Genomic DNA, 14,334 nt, shown 5'->3' with positions numbered 1-14,334 from the left:
CATCACAGGCCTCTAAAAACATCACAGGGGGGTCCGGGGGGGGACGGGGGGTGAGGTCCCCCATTGAAACCAATGGTGGCAAAAATTATATCTGAAATTGCTGCGTTTTATTATTATTATTATTATTATTATTCTTTCTTTCTTCCGCGACATCTTAAACGCTTAATTTGACCCCCTGAACATGCATGAAATTCGCTGAAATTTTGCACGCACGTCCGGTCCGGCGAAAAATTCGATATTTAAAAAAAAAAATCCGGAAAAACTCAATAGCGCCACCTACAGAGCTACAAAAGTACACAAAAATTAAAATAGTTATAACTGCTTGCACGAATGTCCCACAGACATGGGACCAACACCGTTGGAATCGTCTCATTAAGACGAAAAATTCATACACTCTGACCTCTCACCTATCTACAACACAATGTCCACAAATTGGACAAAACTGTCAAAAAAAGGAATTTTTTACTCCCCGAACAAAATCTATCTCCTCCTAGGCCGTTAATGGTATTGCTTCCAGACTTTCACACATGACTCTCCCAACACTGCTCTTCAAAAATCTTTAAAGGTTTTTTCAAAATCCAATCGGTTCCCATTTTATAAGCCGTCAAAGTCGGGGAGACACGTTTTACGTTACAATGGAAGTCAATGGGGAGGCTGTGTCCTCTCATGGTACATACTCTCAAACAAATGCTTCTCACGTCAACACTGAAACTCTCACAGCTTCACAAAACACACCACTGGATTCCTCAGAAAAATCTCTACAAAAATATGGTATTATATTCCACTTCCAAGCAACATATGCAGAGTTATTAGCTTTTTACACACTAAAAATGTACACTTTTCAGCTGCTCTCCACTCAGGCACAGATGGCAGAGATTTGTTTACTGTAGTCATGGAAACCACAATTGGAGGGTCTCTGCCCTCATGTACATACTCTCAAACAAACACTTGTAGCTTCTAAACTAAAAGACTCACACCTTCAGAAAACACACCATTGAATTCCTGACAAAAAACTCTACGCACTGATGTCTTTACTTTCAACTTTTGACCCACATATGCTGACTTATGACTGTGTTTCACAGTTAAACTGCCAAATCCTCCTCTGCTCTCCACTCTGACACAGATGGCAGAGAGCGAGCAGAGAAGGGAGGGGCTCTTAAAGGGCCGGCTCTCAGCTCTGCACTCGCACTGTGCAGCGAACTGAGGCTCGTATCTCCTAAACTACAAGGCCTAGGGATTTGCCGATTACACCGTTGGATTCGGGCCGGCGATCCGGCCGCGGTTAGGCGGGGGCTCAGGCCCTAACAACGCTGCTTGCAGCTTTAATTAGGGCCTGAGCCAGAAGGTACTTCTGGGCGAAGACCCTATTATGTTTCGAAGTCAGAGAGACACGAAGTCAGCGCTAAAAGCAGTAAAAACACACACTTAGGAGCATCACAGGCCTCTAAAAACATCACAGGAGGGTCCGGGGGGGGACGGGGGGTGAGGTCCCCCATTGAAACCAATGGTGGCAAAAATTATATCTAAAATTGCTTCGTTTTTTTCTTATTATTAGGGCCTGAGCCAGAAGGTACTTCTGGGCGAAGACCCTATTATGTTTCGAAGTCAGAGAGACACGAAGTCAGCGCTAAAAGCAGTAAAAACACACACTTAGGAGCATCACAGGCCTCTAAAAACATCACAGGGGGGTCCGGGGGGGGACAGGGGGGTGAGGTCTCCCATTGAAACCAATGGTGGCAAAATTATATCTGAAATTGCTTCGTTTTTTTAGGGCCTGAGCCAGAAGGTACTTCTGGGCGAAGACCCTATTATGTTTCGAAGTCAAAGAGACACGAAGTCAGCGCTAAAAGCAGTAAAAACACACACTTAGGAACATCACAGGCCTCTAAAAACATCACAGGAGGGTCCGGGGGGGGACAGGGGGGTGAGGTCTCCCATTGAAACCAATGGTGGCAAAATTATATCTGAAATTGCTCCGTTTTATTATTCTTTCTTTATTCCGCGAACTCTTTAACGCTTAATTTGACCCCCTGAACATGCATGAAATTCGCTGAATTTTTGCAGACACGTCCGGTCCGGCGAAAAATTTGATATTCTAAAAAAAATTTACACGCAAAACTCAACAGCGCCACCTAGCAAGCCAAAAACACGTTTACGTCAATAACTTCCCCGAGGAATGTCCCACAGACATGGGACCAACACCAGTGGATTCGTCTCATCAAGACGAAAAATTCGTACACTCTGACCCCTGACCTAACTCGAACAGGATGTCCACAATTTGGACACAAACGTCCAATTTTTCACCATCGCACCCTCCGAACAAAATCTATCTCCTCCTGAACCGTAAATGGCATCGCTTCCAAACTTTCACACATAAATCACACAACTCTGCTCTTCAAAAATCTTTAAAGGTTAATATACTACGCGCTCGGTTCCCATTTTATAAGCCGTCGAAGTTGTGGACACAAATTCACGTTATAATGGAAGTCTATGGGGAGAGCGTGTCCTCTCAGGGTACATATTCTCAAACAAACGCTTGTCACGTCTACGCTGAAAGTCACACAGCTTCACAAAACACACCACTGGATTCCTCACAAAAATCCCTACAAAAATATGGTATTACATTCCACTTCCAAGCAACATATGCAGAGTTATTTGCTTTTCACACACTAAAAATGTACACTTTTCAGCTGCTCTCCACTCAGGCACAGATGGCTGAGATTTGTTTACTGTAGTCATGGAAACCACAATTGGCACTTCTCTGCCCTCATGTACATACTCTCAAACAAACACTTGTAGCTTCTAAACTAAAACACTCACACCTTCAGAAAACACACCATTGAATTCCTGACAAAAAACTCTACGCACTGATGTCTTTACATTCCACTTTTGACCCACATGTGCTGAGTTATGACTGGTTTTCACAGTAAAACTGCCAAATCCTCCTCTGCTCTCCACTCTGACAGAGATGGCAGAGAGCGAGCAGAGAAGGGAGGGGCTCTTAAAGGGCCGGCTCTCAACTCTGCACTCGCGCTGTGCAGCGCACTGAGGCTCGTATCTCCTAAACTACAAGGCCTAGGGATTTGCCGATTGCACCGTTGGATTCGGGCCGGCGATCCGGCCGCGGTTAGGCGGGGGCTCAGGCCCTAACAACGCTGCTTGCAGCTTTAATTATTCTTTCTTTCTTCTCCCGCCACTTTGACGCTTAATTTGACCCCCTGAACATGCATGAAATTCGCTGAATTTTTGCACGCAGGTCCGGTCTGGCGAAAAATTTTATATTTTAAAAAAAAATTTCGCAAAAACTCAATAGCGCCACCTAGGGAGCAAAAAAACCAATTCCCAAAAATTGGACCACTATAACTTCTTGCACGAATGTCCCACGGACATGGGACCAACACTGTTGGAATCGTCTCATTAAGACGAAAAATTCATACACTCTGACCTCTCACCTATCTACAACAGAATGTCCACAAATTGGACAAAACTGTCAAAATGAGGACTTTTTCTCCTCCCCGAACAAAATCTATCTCCTCCTAAACCGTAAATGGCATCGCTTCCAAACTTTCACACATTACTCTCCCAACACTGCTCTTCAAAAATCTTTAAAGGCTAATATACTACGCGCTCGGTTTGGATTTTATAAGCCGTCAAAGTCGGGGAGACACATTTCACGCTTACAATGGAAGTCAATTGGGTGGCCGTGTCCTCTCATGGTACAAACTCTCGAACAAATGCTTCTCACGTCGAAACTACAACTCTCACAGCTTCACAAAACACACCACTGGATTCCTCAGAAAAATCTCTACAAAAATATGGAATTATATTCCACTTCCAAGCAACATATGCAGAGTTATTTGCTTTTCACACACTAAAAATGTACACTTTTCAGCTGCTCTCCACTCAAGCACAGATGGCTGAGATTTGTTTACTGTAGTCATGGAAACCACAATTGGAGCTTCTCTGCCCTCATGTACATACTCTCAAACAAACACTTGTAGCTTCTAAACTAAAACACTCACACCTTCAAAAAGCACACCATTGAATTCCTGAGAAAAAACTCTACGCACTGATGTCTTTACATTCCACTTTTGACCCACATATGCTGAGTTATGACTGTGTTTCACAGTAAAACTGCCAAATCCTCCTCTGCTCTCCACTCTGACACAGATGGCAGAGAGCGAGCAGAGAAGGGAGGGGCTCTAAAATGGCCGGCTCTCAGCTCTGCAGTCACGCTGTGCAGCGCACTGAGGCTCGTATCTCCTAAACTACAAGGCCTAGGGATTTGCCGATTGCACCGTTGGATTCGGGCCGGCGATCCGGCCGCGGTTAGGCGGGGGCTCAGGCCCTAACAACGCTGCTTGCAGCTTTAATTAGGGCCTGAGCCAGAAGGTACTTCTGGCGAAGACCCTATTATGTTTGCTCGGCAGAGCAACACATTAGCAGCACTAAAAACACTAAAAACACACACTAAACAGTGTCCCAGGCCCCCCCAACACCCATGAGGCAACTGGGTCAGACGGCCCGGAGCCAGTTTTCACATACACACCCATTCAAAACCTGGTATTATACTGTTCTTGCTCTCAATGAGTGCGCGCTATATGCGCATAATGCGCATAACGCGCATAATCTAATTTGACCCCCTGAACATGCATGAAATTCGCTGAAATTTGGCACAATGGTTCGGTATGTCTCAACATTCACTAATCAAAAACAAAAACGCCACTAAAGTCTATAGCGCCACCTAGGGAGCCACACAAAAAAAAGATAATTTTTTTTAATTTCGCGCGCTATAACTCCTCACACAAAACTCCCACAGACATGGGACCAACACCGTTGGACTCGTCTCATCAAGACGAACAATTCTTACACTCTGACCCCTCACCTATCTCCAACAGAATGTCCACAAATTGGACAAAACTGTCAAAATCAGGACTTTTTTTACTCCCCGCAAAAAAATCTATCTCCTCCTAAACCGTAAATGCCAGGGCTTCCAAACTTTCACACATTACTCTCCCAACTGTGCTCTTCAAAAATCTTTAAAGGCTAATATACTACGCGCTCGGTTTGGATTTTATAAGCCCTCAAAGTGGGGGAGACACGTTTTACGCTTACAATGGAAGTCAATGGGGAGGCCGTGTCCTCTCATGGTACATACTCTCGAACAAATGCTTCTCACGTCTATACCATACATCGCACAGCTTTTAAAAACATATCACTGTATTCCTGACAAAAATCCCTACAAAAATATGGTATTTTGTGTTACTTTCCACCAACGTAGGCCGAGTTATTCAGCTTTTACACACTACATTTCTCTTAATCCTCCACTCTCTCCACTCTAGCACAGATCAAAGAAAGTGCAGCGGGGGAGGGGTTCTTAATGAGCCAGCTGGCAGCTCTGCTCTCAGCTCTGACAGAGATGGCAGAGATTTGTTTACTGTAGTCATGGAAACCACAATTGGCACTTCTCTGCCCTCATGTACATACTCTCAAACAAACACTTGTCGCTTCTAAATTAAAACACTCACACCTTCAGAAAACACACCATTGAATTCCTGAGAAAAAACTCTACGAACTGATGTCTTTACATTACACTTTTGACCAACATATGCAGAGTTATGACTGTGTTTGTCAGTAAAACTGCCAAATCCTCCTCTGCTCTCCACTCTGACAGAGATGGCAGAGAGAGAGCAGAGAAGGGGGGGGCTCTTAAAGGGCCGGCTCTCAGCTCTGCACTCACACTGTGCAGCGCACTGAGGCTCGTATCTCCTAAACTACAAGGCCTAGGGATTTGCCGATTACACCGTTGGATTCGGGCCGGTGTCAAGGACGCGGCCATAGGCCGCGTGGGGGCTCAGGCCCTAACAACGCTGCTTGCAGCTTTAATTATTCTTTCTTTCTTCTCCCGCCACTTTGACGCTTAATTTGACCCCCTGAACATGCATGAAATTCGCTGAATTTTTGCACACACGTCCGGTCCGGCAAAAAATTTTATATTTAAAAAAAAAATTTCGCAAAAACTCAATAGCGCCACCTAGGGAGCCAAAAAACTCGCAAAAAATTTGGAACGCTCTAACTGCTTGCACGAATGTCCCACACACACGGGACCAACACCGTTGCACTCGTCTCATCAAGACGAAAAATTCATACGCTCTGACCTCTCACCTATCTACAACACAATGTCCACAAATTGGACAAAACTGTCAAAATGAGGACTTTTGCTCCTCCCCGAACAAAATCTATCTCCTCCTAAACCGTAAATGGCACCGCTTCCAGACTTTCACACACTACTCTCCCAACACTGCTCTTCAAAAATCTTTAAAGGCTAATATACTACGCGCTCGGTTCCCATTTTATAAGCCGTCAAAGTCGGGGAGACACGTTACACGCTTACAATGGAAGTCAATGGGGTGGCCGTGTCCTCTCATGGTACAAACTCTCGAACAAACACTTCTCACGTCTAAACTAAAACTCTCACAGCTTCACAAAACACACCAGTCGATTCCTCAGAAAAATCTCTACAAAAATATGGTATTATATTCCACTTCCAAGCAACATATGCAGAGTTATTTGCTTTTCACACACTAAAAATGTACACTTTTCAGCTGCTCTCCACTCTAGCACAGATGGCAGAGATTTGTTTACTGTAGTCATGGAAACCACAATTGGAGGGTCTCTGCCCTCATGTACATACTCTCAAACAAACACTTGTAGCTTCTAAACTAAAACACTCACACCTTCAAAAAGCACACCATTGAATTCCTGAGAAAAAACTCTACGCACTGATGTCTTTACTTTCAACTTTTGACCAACATATGCTGAGTTATGACTGTGTTTCACAGTAAAACTGCCAAATCCTCCTCTGCTCTCCACTCTGACACAGATGGCAGAGAGCGAGCAGAGAAGGGAGGGGCTCTTAAAGGGCCGGCTCTCAGCTCTGCAGTCACACTGTGCAGCGCACTGAGGCTCGTATCTCCTAAACTACAAGGCCTAGGGATTTGCCGATTACACCGTTGGATTGGGGCCGGTGTCAAGGACGCGGCCGTAGGCCGCGCGGGGGCTCAGGCCCTAACAACGCTGCTTGCAGCTTTAATTATTCTTTGTTTCATCCGGGAATCTTTAACGCTTAATTTGACCCCCTGAACATATGTGAAATTCGCTGAAATTTGGCACGCACGTCCGGTCTGGCGAAAAATTTGATATTTAAAAAAAAAATTTCGCAAAAACTCAATAGCGCCACCTAGGGAGCCAAAAAACTCGCAAAAAATTTGGAGCGCTCTAACTGCTTGTACGAATGTCCCAGAGACACGGGACCAACACCGTTGCACTCGTCTCATCAAGACGAAAATTTCATACGCTCTGACCTCTCACCTATCTACAACACAATGTCCACAAATTGGACAAAACTGTCAAAATGAGGACTTTTGCTCCTCCCCGAACAAAATCTATCTCCTCCTAAACCGTAAATGGCACCGCTTCCAGACTTTCACACACTACTCTCCCAACACTGCTCTTCAAAAATCTTTAAAGGCTAATATACTACGCGCTCGGTTCCCATTTTATAAGCCGTCAAAGTCGGGGAGACACGTTTCACGCTTACAATGGAAGTCAATGGGGTGGCCGTGTCCTCTCATGGTACAAACTCTCGAACAAATGCTTCTCACGTCTAAACTAAAACTCTCACAGCTTCACAAAACACACTACTGGATTCCTCAGAAAAATCCCTACAAAAATATGGTATTATATTCCACTTCCAAGCAACATATGCAGAGTTATTTGCTTTTCACACACTAAAAATGTACACTTTTAAGCTGCTCTCCACTCAGGCACAGATGGCAGAGATTTGTTTACTGTAGTCATGGAAACCACAATTGGAGGGTCTCTGCCCTCATGTACATACTCTCAAACAAACACTTGTAGCTTCTAAACTAAAACACTCACACCTTCAGAAAACACACCATTGAATTCCTGAGAAAAAACTCTACGCACTGATGTCTTTACTTTCAACTTTTGACCCACATATGCTGAGTTATGACTGGTTTTCACAGTAAAACTGCCAAATCCTCCTCTGCTCTCCACTCTGACACAGATGGCAGAGAGCGAGCAGAGAAGGGAGGGGCTCTTAAAGGGCCGGCTCTCAGCTCTGCAGTCACGCTGTGCAGCGAACTGAGGCTCGTATCTCCGAAACTACAAGGCCTAGGGATTTGCCGATTACACCGTTGGATTCGGGCCGGCGATCCGGCCGCGGTTAGGCGGGGGCTCAGGCCCTAACAACGCTGCTTGCAGCTTTAATTAGGGCCTGAGCCAGAAGGTACTTCTGGGCGAAGACCCTATTATGTTTCGAAGTCAGAGAGACACGAAGTCAGCGCTAAAAGCAGTAAAAACACACACTTAGGAGCATCACAGGCCTCTAAAAACATCACAGGGGGGTCCGGGGGGGGACAGGGGGGTGAGGTCCCCCATTGAAACCTATGGTGGCAAAAATTTTATCTGAAATTGTAACGTTTTAATATTATTAGGGCCTGAGCCAGAAGGTACTTCTGGCGAAGACCCTATTATGTTTGCTCGGCAGAGCAACACATTAGCAGCACTAAAAACACTAAAAACACACACTAAACAGTGTCCCAGGCCCCCCCAACACCCATGAGGCAACTGGGTCAGACGGCCCGGAGCCAGTTTTCACATACACACCCATTCAAAACCTGGTATTATACTGTTCTTGCTCTCAATGAGTGCGCGCTATATGCGCATAATGCGCATAACGCGCATAATCTAATTTGACCCCCTGAACATGCATGAAATTCGCTGAAATTTGGCACAATGGTTCGGTATGTCTCAACATTCACTAATCAAAAACAAAAACGCCACTAAAGTCTATAGCGCCACCTAGGGAGCCACACAAAAAAAAGATAATTTTTTTTAATTTCGCGCGCTATAACTCCTCACACAAAACTCCCACAGACATGGGACCAACACCGTTGGACTCGTCTCATCAAGACGAACAATTCTTACACTCTGACCCCTCACCTATCTCCAACAGAATGTCCACAAATTGGACAAAACTGTCAAAATCAGGACTTTTTTTACTCCCCGCAAAAAAATCTATCTCCTCCTAAACCGTAAATGCCAGGGCTTCCAAACTTTCACACATTACTCTCCCAACTGTGCTCTTCAAAAATCTTTAAAGGCTAATATACTACGCGCTCGGTTTGGATTTTATAAGCCCTCAAAGTGGGGGAGACACGTTTTACGCTTACAATGGAAGTCAATGGGGAGGCCGTGTCCTCTCATGGTACATACTCTCGAACAAATGCTTCTCACGTCTATACCATACATCGCACAGCTTTTAAAAACATATCACTGTATTCCTGACAAAAATCCCTACAAAAATATGGTATTTTGTGTTACTTTCCACCAACGTAGGCCGAGTTATTCAGCTTTTACACACTACATTTCTCTTAATCCTCCACTCTCTCCACTCTAGCACAGATCAAAGAAAGTGCAGCGGGGGAGGGGTTCTTAATGAGCCAGCTGGCAGCTCTGCTCTCAGCTCTGACAGAGATGGCAGAGATTTGTTTACTGTAGTCATGGAAACCACAATTGGCACTTCTCTGCCCTCATGTACATACTCTCAAACAAACACTTGTCGCTTCTAAATTAAAACACTCACACCTTCAGAAAACACACCATTGAATTCCTGAGAAAAAACTCTACGAACTGATGTCTTTACATTACACTTTTGACCAACATATGCAGAGTTATGACTGTGTTTGTCAGTAAAACTGCCAAATCCTCCTCTGCTCTCCACTCTGACAGAGATGGCAGAGAGAGAGCAGAGAAGGGGGGGGCTCTTAAAGGGCCGGCTCTCAGCTCTGCACTCACACTGTGCAGCGCACTGAGGCTCGTATCTCCTAAACTACAAGGCCTAGGGATTTGCCGATTACACCGTTGGATTCGGGCCGGTGTCAAGGACGCGGCCATAGGCCGCGTGGGGGCTCAGGCCCTAACAACGCTGCTTGCAGCTTTAATTAGGGCCTGAGCCAGTCCCTGGCGAAGACCCTATTATGTTTCGAAGTCACACTCGCCACTTCAAAAGTGAATTTGACCCCCTAAACATGCATGAAAACTCACCAAATTTGGTAAGCACATCGGGTGCGGCGAAAAATTCGATAATTAAAAAAAAAAGAGGCGCTCTACTCAATAGCGCCACCTACATACACAAAAAACCACGCCACAGACTGTAGGAATGTCCTACAGACATGGGACAAACACCACTGAACTCGTCTCATCAAGACGGATAAATCATACACTCACACCCCTGACCTAACTGTAACAGGATGTCCACAATTTGGACACGAATGTCTAATTTTGGACAATTTTGCGCCCCGAACAAAATCTATCTCCTCCTAAACCGTAAATGCCAGGGCTTCCAAACTTTCACACATTACTCTCCCAACTGTGCTCTTCAAAAATCTTTAAAGGCTAATATACTACGCGCTCGGTTTGGATTTTATAAGCTGTCAAAGTGGTGGAGACACATTTCACCTTACAATGGAAGTCTATGGGGAGAGCGTGTCCTCTCAGGGTACATACTCTCGAACAAATGCTTCTCACGCCTATACCATACATCGCACAGCTTTTAAAAACACACCACTGTATTCCTGACAAAAATCCCTACAAAAATATGGTATTTTGTGTGACTTTTGACCAACGTATGCCGAGTTATTCAGCTTTTACACACTACATTTCTCTTAATCCTCCACTCTCTCCACTCCAGCACAGATCAGACACAGTGCAGCGGGGGAGGGGCTCTTAAAGGGCCGGCTCTCAGCTCTGCACTCACACTGGGCAGCGCACTGAGGCTCGTATCTCCTAAACTACAAGGCCTAGGGATTTGCCGATTACACCGTTGGATTCGGGCCGGCGATCCGGCCGCGGCTAGGCGGGGGCTCAGGCCCTAACAACGCTGCTTGTTCTTTCTTTCTTCTCCCGCCACTTTGACGCTTAATTTGACCCCCTGAACATGCATCAAATTCGCTGAATTTTTGCACACACGTCCGGTCCGGCAAAAAATTTTATATTTAAAAAAAAAAATTCGCAAAAACTCAATAGCGCCACCTAGGGAGCCAAAAAACTCGCAAAAAATTTGGAGCGCTCTAACTGCTTGCACGAATGTCCCACACACACGGGACCAACACCGTTGCACTCGTCTCATCAAGACGAAAAATTCATACGCTCTGACCTCTCACCTATCTACAACACAATGTCCACAAATTGGACAAAACTGTCAAAATGAGGACTTTTGCTCCTCCCCGAACAAAATCTATCTCCTCCTAAACCGTAAATGGCACCGCTTCCAGACTTTCACACACTACTCTCCCAACACTGCTCTTCAAAAATCTTTAAAGGCTAATATACTACGCGCTCGGTTCCCATTTTATAAGCCGTCAAAGTCGGGGAGACACGTTACACGCTTACAATGGAAGTCAATGGGGTGGCCGTGTCCTCTCATGGTACAAACTCTCGAACAAACGCTTCTCACGTCTAAACTAAAACTCTCACAGCTTCACAAAACACACCAGTCGATTCCTCAGAAAAATCTCTACAAAAATATGGTATTATATTCCACTTCCAAGCAACATATGCAGAGTTATTTGCTTTTCACACACTAAAAATGTACACTTTTAAGCTGCTCTCCACTCAGGCACAGATGGCAGAGATTTGTTTACTGTAGTCATGGAAACCACAATTGGAGGGTCTCTGCCCTCATGTACATACTCTCAAACAAACACTTGTAGCTTCTAAACTAAAACACTCACACCTTCAGAAATCACACCATTGAATTCCTGAGAAAAAACTCTACGCACTGATGTCTTTACTTTCAACTTTTGACCCACATATGCTGAGTTATGACTGGTTTTCACAGTAAAACTGCCAAATCCTCCTCTGCTCTCAGCTCTGACACAGATGGCAGAGAGCGAGCAGAGAAGGGAGGGGCTCTTAAAGGGCCGGCTCTCAGCTCTGCACTCGCACTGTGCAGCGAACTGAGGCTCGTATCTCCTAAACTACAAGGCCTAGGGATTTGCCGATTACACCGTTGGATTCGGGCCGGCGATCCGGCCGCGGTTAGGCGGGGGCTCAGGCCCTAACAACGCTGCTTGCAGCTTTAATTTCTTATTATTCTTTCTTTCATCCGGGAATCTTTAACGCTTAATTTGACCCCCTGAACATATATGAAATTCGCTGAAATTTGGCACGTACGTCCGGTCCGGCGAAAAATTTGATATTTAAAAAAAAAAATTCGCAAAAACTCAATAGCGCCACCTAGGGAGCAAAAAAACTCGAAAAAAATTTGGAGCGCTCTAACTGCTTGTACGAATGTCCCACAGACACGGGACCAACACCGTTGCACTCGTCTCATCAAGACGAAAATTTCATACGCTCTGACCTCTGACCTATCTACAACACAATGTCCACAAATTGGACAAAACTGTCAAAATGAGGACTTTTGCTCCTCCCCGAACAAAATCTATCTCCTCCTAAACCGTAAATGTCACCGCTTCCAGACTTTCACACATTACTCTCCCAACACTGCTCTTCAAAAATCTTTAAAGGCTAATATACTACGCGCTCGGTTTGGATTTTATAAGCCGTCAAAGTCGGGGAGACACGTGTCACGCTTACAATGGAAGTCAATGGGGTGGCCGTGTCCTCTCATGGTACAAACTCTCGAACGAATGCTTCTCACGTCTAAACTAAAACTCTCACAGCTTCACAAAACACACCAGTCGATTCCTCAGAAAAATCTCTACAAAAATATGGTATTATATTCCACTTCCAAGCAACATATGCAGAGTTATTTGCTTTTCACACACTAAAAATGTACACTTTTCGGCTGCTCTCCACTCAGGCAGATGGCAGAGATTTGTTTACTGTAGTCATGGAAACCACAATTGGAGGGTCTCTGCCCTCATGTACATACTCTCAAACAAACACTTGTAGCTTCTAAACTAAAACACTCACACCTTCAAAAAGCACACCATTGAATTCCTGAGAAAAAACTCTACGCACTGATGTCTTTACATTCCACTTTTGACCCACATATGCTGAGTTATGACTGTGTTTGTCAGTTAAACTGCCAAATCCTCCTCTGCTCTCAGCTCTGACACAGATGGCAGAGAGCGAGCAGAGAAGGGAGGGGCTCTTAAAGGGCCGGCTCTCAGCTCTGCAGTCACGCTGTGCAGCGAACTGAGGCTCGTATCTCCTAAACTACAAGGCCTAGGGATTTGCCGATTACACCGTTGGATTGGGGCCGGCGATCCGGCCGCGGTTAGGCGGGGGCTCAGGCCCTAACAACGCTGCTTGCAGCTTTAATTATTCTTTCTTTCTTCCGCCGCCTCTTTAACGCTTAATTTGACCCCCTGAACATGCATGGAATTTGCTGAAATTTTGCACACACGTCCGGTCCGGCGAAAAATTTTATATTTAAAAAAAAAAATTCAAAAAAACTCAATAGCGCCACCTAGGGAGCCAAAAAACTCGCAAAAACTTTGGAGAGCTATAACTGCTTGCACGAATGTCCCACACACACGGGACCATCACCGTTGCACTCGTCTCATCAAGACGAAAAATTCATACGCTCTGACCTCTCACCTATCTACAACAGAATGTCCACAAATTGGACAAAACTGTCAAAATGAGGACTTTTGCTCCTCCCCGAACAAAATCTATCTCCTCCTAAACCGTAAATGGCATCGCTTCCAAACTTTCACACATTACTCTCCCAACTGTGCTGATCAAAAGTTCAGTAAGAATAATATACTACGCGCTCGGTTTGGATTTTATAAGCCGTCAAAGTCGGGGAGACACATTTCACGCTTACAATGGAAGTCAATGGGGTGGCCGTGTCCTCTCATTGTACATACTCTCGAACAAACACTTGTCACGTCTACACTGAAACTCTCACAGCTTCACAAAACACACCAGTCGATTCCTCAGAAAAATCTCTACAAAAATATGGAATTATATTCCACTTCCAAGCAACATATGCAGAGTTATTTGCTTTTCACACACTAAAAATGTACACTTTTAAGCTGCTCTCCACTCAGGCACAGATGGCAGAGATTTGTTTACTGTAGTCATGGAAACCACAATTGCAGCTTCTCTGCCCTCATGTACATTCTCTCAAACAAACACTTGTAGCTTCTAAACTAAAACACTCACACCTTCAAAAAACACACCATTGAATTCCTGAGAAAAAACTCTACGCACTGATGTCTTTACATTCCACTTTTGACCCACATATGCTGAGTTATGACTGCTTTTCACAGTAAA

The 14,334-nt window shown here is 44.8% G+C and overlaps 1 protein-coding gene across 4 annotated transcripts in view; it reads right to left on the bottom strand.

Annotated features, from left to right (window-relative positions):
* LOC147272029 (protein NLRC3-like) overlaps window positions 1–14,334 on the bottom strand; it is an 87,557-nt gene that overhangs the window by 55,728 nt on the left and 17,495 nt on the right. The gene's annotated exons all lie outside the window — the stretch shown is intronic.

Source organism: Aulostomus chinensis, chromosome 1 (genome assembly GCF_037954235.1).
Source record: "Aulostomus chinensis isolate RoL2024-O1b breed Wild chromosome 1, RoL_Achi_v1.0, whole genome shotgun sequence".
NCBI classification, from domain to species: Eukaryota; Metazoa; Chordata; class Actinopteri; order Syngnathiformes; family Aulostomidae; genus Aulostomus; species Aulostomus chinensis.
The sequence above is the reverse complement of the archived record's forward strand: the minus strand, read 5'-3'. Positions and strand labels throughout refer to the sequence as shown.